Genomic DNA, 6,027 nt, shown 5'->3' on the forward strand with positions numbered 1-6,027 from the left:
TGTTCCTCTTAAGAACATCCTAAATAAATTTATGATGTGCATGTATGTCTTATTCACATAGAATCATGTCTACACAGGACATACAATGGTTTAGGTTGTGGTAAAATTTGTATGTACTCACTCTCCACCATAAACAATATTTTGTAGAAGGATTATTGCTTTCTTTATTGTCTTTGGCCACCTCTCATTAATTCTGAATCAGCAGCTTCCATTCAAACGAATGTGGCATTCTTGGAGTCTGACAGCACTGTATGCAGAATGGCAGGCAATCAAGCATGCTTGCTTCACATTCTTCGTGTATTGCCTCTGGATAACCTCCTCCTTGCTCCCATTTGGAAGGTAATTGGAAAGGGTGGGGAGGTCCATCCTGCTGACTATTCTTTCTAAGGGATCCACCCAATAGAACTCCACTCAAGGCTTCTTCTTTTTTAGACAGTTTTCTGTGAACTACAGATCAACCTGCAACTGCCAAGTGCAGATGGGTCGAGCAGGAGGTAGAACTCCTTCTACATTGTCATAGTTTAAGTATCAGATATGTTAGAACTATGTGGCCATCTTAAATCAGAACAACTGGTTCCAAGTGCACAGAGTTGTGTAAACCATCCTGCATGCTTGAGAATGCAGTGCTCTGCACCCCATCCTGAACTCTTGAGATACAAATGAAAGCACTGAACCCATCTTGTCTTCACAAGAAGAACCCAGCCATCTGCCTACTCACACATTGTCTTTCTTTTCTTTCCTCCGAATCCAATAAAAGGCCCCCATTCTAATTTTAGTATATGTGCTGCTGAGGGGAGCACAAGGCCCCTATTCTGAAATAGAGGGGCTCTGACTACTTGCATGATATCAGTCCTTCTCAGATTATCCTAAACAAATCTGTAAGTGCTAATAACTGCTTCTTGTTCCCTGACTCCCTTTTTCATGCTATTCTGTAATATTTATAGCATCCTAATTCATAAGATCTACTTATAAAGATTTGCAAGCTAGAATCAGCATGAAAGTCTAGAAACAAATATTTCACTTTTAAGAATTGAATATGTAGTGACTGGTCCAGATACAGATGGCATTTCACACTTGGGCCAACAGACAAAAGTTCTGAACATCAAGTCAAGAAAAAGAGCCAAGTCATGTGTTTTGAAATGATAGAATGTGGGGTCTCATTCCTTGTTTTCTTTCTCACTATAGTTGTTTCTGTGTGTTCACAGGTACGTTTAATTTAGCTATTTATATCTTCCACTGATCCACTGAGTTTTTTACTTCCATTCAGCATGTGTGTTTATTCTGTTCATTCTATAGAAAATGGAAGTGTGTGTGTGTGTGTGTGTGTGTGTGTGTGTGTAAGGTCACTATTAAGGAGAAAAGATTAATGCAAAGAACATGAACTAAATATAAATTATCAATGTTATTCTGGTTAATCTTTAACAATCTACATTTTAGGAAAATTAAAACAATTAAAGAAAAATTCCTTATTCTGAATGTTTTGATTTGTGTGGTTAATCCTTCTTGAGTGCCTTTCTGCTTCTACGTGTTAACTAATGTCTCAAGACACTTTCTGGTGCAAGACTGCACCAAAGACTACTCTTCTCCTGGCTCCTTTATCTCCTCTAATGGCTCCCTATCTCTGAAGAGAGCTCATGAATTTCTTCCTGTGAAACAGTGAATCTAAGAGCATCTTTTTAAAAATTTTCTTTCTTTTTAAATTTATTTTATATTTTATTTACATTTCAGATGCCATCCCCTTTCCCCATTTCCCCTCCCTAGAAAGCCCTATCCCATTCCCCCTCCTCCTTTTTGCTTTTATACATTTTTAAAAATGTTAATCAAAGGCTTTATAAGTTTGGTAATGCTCAATCAGAAGTGTAACTCAATACCCAACCTAGATATATAAACTATCTTTGACTGGTGGAGACACGTGAACATCTGCCTAAGAGCATCTTTCCTTCCCTACCTTGATGGGTTACTTTCTCCATTCTCTATAAGAACACAGGGTTTTGGCTAGAATAGTTCTCTACTCCATACTGTAATTATGCTTTGCAATCTCCTCCTCAGCTGTTTTTCTCATTATACTCTGACTTAAAAAAGCCATGTCCACATCTGAAAAGACTAGAGCAGCCCCAGAGGCTTAGAGAGATGTTAAGTATCAGCTGAGAAAAATTGGTCCTACATGGGCCAGTTTTCTCTTCAGTCCATTTCTCTTCAGTCCATCTCCTTGTTCATATGTCTTTCCAGGTTCTGCTTTTTCTAGAATTTTCCATTCCTTGTGCAATATAATTACAAGCTAAGTGTCAGTCTCCATTAAAGGATATATTCTCATCTTTCCTAATTTCAGCATCATTTACAGTATAAAAGACATTTGATTACTCTCCCTTATTAGTGTGTGTATACATGTGTGCATGCAGATGTATGCATGCCTTATATGTATTTACCCCTGAAGGCCAGAGATCAATGTTAGGTATTCTCAACTGAATCTACCTTATTTGGGGGCATTAGGGTCTTTCGCTGAACTTGTAGCTCACCTATTTGGTGAGACTGGCTAACCAGGAAGCCCTAGGACTAGTCTGCTCCCTTGTGCATTGTTAATAGAATTACAGACATGTGCCACCATGCCTAGCCTTTTTTTTTTTTTTTTTAATATAGATGCTGAGGAACTTATGTCTGATTCTTGTGTGTCAAACACTTTATACTACCTGATGTCGATTTGGTTTATCTGAGCTCAAGGACCTTGGCTTACACTTTCATGTTGCATAGATCACCTGGTATTCACTTTATTAACAAGGGATGATAGGGTGGTCTCCAAAGTATTCCAGTCTACCTTGAACTCCCCAAACACTGCAATTCTGTGCCAATATATGCATGTAACTACATATTCCTTCTACATTCTTTCTTTCATAAATAGACTCCTTTTCTGTTTGCCATCTTCATGTACAGTTTCTCTGTCTGTCCATTTTGCTTTCCTTATCTTTTCTAGCAGCATTTTAGACATTACAGACAATTATTCATCAGTGCAAGGCAGCAGTGTGGACAAGTACTTGCTGATGACTGGCAACATATTGAGCCTATTCCAACCTGAATTCAGACTCTGAGAATGGAATCTGGGTGTTCCCAAACTCAGCATTTTTATTTTATACTCATGTTTCCTGACTTATGCCAATGCGGGTGCTAGCGATTGATTGCAGAAGCATCATAGCATAATGATAATTGGAGGCCAGTGGCTAATTGAGGCTATTTCATAGAGGGTGTATGCTTTAATGAGTGTAGTTTCTTTTGTTTAATGGTAATCACTCTTAATCCATTTACACAAAAGAAACTATAGTTAACACAACTGTAAAGAGAGAAGTGTGTTCTTAATGTTAGCTCTTCTAAAATTATTCTCAGGTTACTACATTCTTTTTTTCCATACTATAACTATTCTATACATTATTTTGGTCATATCTTTAATGTGTATTATTACTGTATATTACTGTGTATTACTGTGTATATTACTGTGAGTGAAAAGATCTCATTTACTTTATTAATGAGAATAGAAATAGAACTGCATAAAATATTTCTTTCTAGTGAATGTTTTGCCATCATATGACACAACTATGAATATTAAAAATCTTACATGTCAATTTTAATGGAAATTCATGAAGAGTACAGAATTTAGAAATACAAGTGTCTTAGCTCATCAAGTATTCCACCATCCAGTTCTGAATACATTTATCTTACAGGGGTTAATTTAAAACATTGCAAATATAACATTCCTTCTAGATTGAGAAATAATTGTAAATCCACCCAAAAGATGTATGTATAAAGATGGCTTTTATAATGAGTATACATTAGACATGAAGTAAATGCAGGCTTGAACTCCTAGAGCCAACCCTTCTCAATTGGTACAGAAATGAACCCTTGTATGAGTAAAGCAATCAAAAGTAAAAATTATGTTTGTTCAAAAAAACCAAAGAAATGACATAAATGCTCAATTAAATCAGTTGTGGTGCATTTATGTGAACTAAGTTTTGTTTTTCTTAAGCCAACTTTAATAAAGGGCGTGCCAAATCGAGGGCCCTAAATTACCCTTAGATAGGGCTGACATTTCTTAGGGTTGACAACAGTTTTGCTAATAAACATGAGTGGTCATTTTATGTGTAATTAACTAGTAATCTATGTAAGAACCCTTAAGAAATCATTCCTAGTAATTTTTCATAAATAATTTATCTTTAAATTTTAATATTTTTTTACTCAGATAATTTCCAAATTCAATATAATTGAAGGTTTTTTTCTCTATAGGTTGCAAGAATATTTTCTCATGTTCAAAGGTCAGCATTGGATGATGTGCTGCTTAGTATAGGCAGTAAAGTTATAATAAAATAATAAATAAAATAATAAATATAATAAAATAAAAATAGTCTTAAAAGTTCAACTCTGAAGGTCAGAAGAGACAACACTGATCAGAGGAAACAGCAGATAATGAATGTATTTTTGTTGTTGTCATTTGTTTGTCAAATGACACAGACTAGGGAGGTTGTTTTCGACATAAGAATTCTCCACTCCAGGGCTTGGTTCCCTCCCCCCCATGTGTATTTGACACAAAGAAGTTTCTTATAGCTTTATGCAGTATTCCCTACAAGCCTAGTCTCTTAAAATAAATGGAGTCACCTGATAGAGTTCTTAGTGTTGTTTAAAAATAACTGTTTCAGGATTTTGAATTTTCATCTTAAGTAGCTCTTCCTATAAATTGGCCACATGTAAGGCTTTCTCTTTATGACTGTAAGTTTGTGGTAAGTGAGAGATTATGCAGCATTTACATACACATTCTTCTCCTTTGTCTCTGAACTATGAACTTAAGATTTGTTAGTCACTTTGTTCTTAAGTCCTAAGATCTTTAATATCTGCTGCAGTGCTCTTTTCCTACCCTTTAAGCTTTTATGGAGCCTCTAAAAAGTGTACTTAGTTGTCGTTCTTTTTTCTCCTTGAATGCTATTCCATCTTGGCAGGGCACAAAACCTAGTATGTGACTCTTTCAGAGGGAGAGGTGAACCTCCAGCTCTCCAGAGCTGAGATTACACATCTGCACTACCATGCCTAGTTTATGTGGTGCTGGGGACTGAACCTATGACCTAAGCTGCGTGTCTAGCCCACTTCTGCACATTTGTTCATGAACACCGGGATAATTTTTACTTTCTCAAGGTTTCATCATTTCCTAAAATGAGTCCTTGTTGGTCTACTGGGAACAATGGCTTGAATGTCTGCTATGCCTCTATTCGCAGCAATGGCCTAGCAAATAAGAATTCAGCTGCACCCATATGCCTAACACTTAATACTTGACAGTATTTAACATCCTCCCCCAACTTCTGTCACTGCCATTAAGTGCAACAGATATGAAAAGACTGAATTAAGACAGAACAAAAGATGCTAAGGTTTCCACTGCAAAATTCATTGGTGTTTACAAAACCTGAATGCTGTGATACCTTTACACCATTACTTTAGGGCAGCTTCCATATTACTTGTAATGCCCAACTAATTAGGATGAATGGAATGATTTTAATGTGAATAGTCTAGTGGATTTTAGTTGTCTGGCACAGGGAAGGGATAACAATACAAGAAGAAAGTTTCCAATGTAACAAAAAGAAAACCATGAGTGAACTATGTCCTTGTTACTTTATTATTATTATTTAATGAGGTTGATATACTTGGGATATTCCTTGAGATGTCTAGAAGACTGACTCCTAGGAGACAGAAAATAATAGGGGCAGACACAATGTACCTGTCACAATGCACCCGTGCCATTGACTGGAATGTCATCTCTTTGGCAAAGTTGTAGTGCTTTATGGCTTAGGCTATACCTGAATGCGTTGATGAGGAGATAACTCCAGATGGAAGTGATTGCACAAGCCTCTGTCCTCTGATTTGCCAATGTGCCTGACCAGGAATTCCTTTTTTTTTTTTTTTTTTTTTTTTGGCATGGGGTTTATGCACAATTCCTGTTTGCACCCGGGGGGCAAGGCAGGTTATTAAGGCCAAGAAGGAGGGAAGACTGTGGGAGGA

This window comes from Arvicanthis niloticus, chromosome 14, assembly GCF_011762505.2.
Source record: "Arvicanthis niloticus isolate mArvNil1 chromosome 14, mArvNil1.pat.X, whole genome shotgun sequence".
Lineage (NCBI taxonomy): Eukaryota > Metazoa > Chordata > Mammalia > Rodentia > Muridae > Arvicanthis > Arvicanthis niloticus.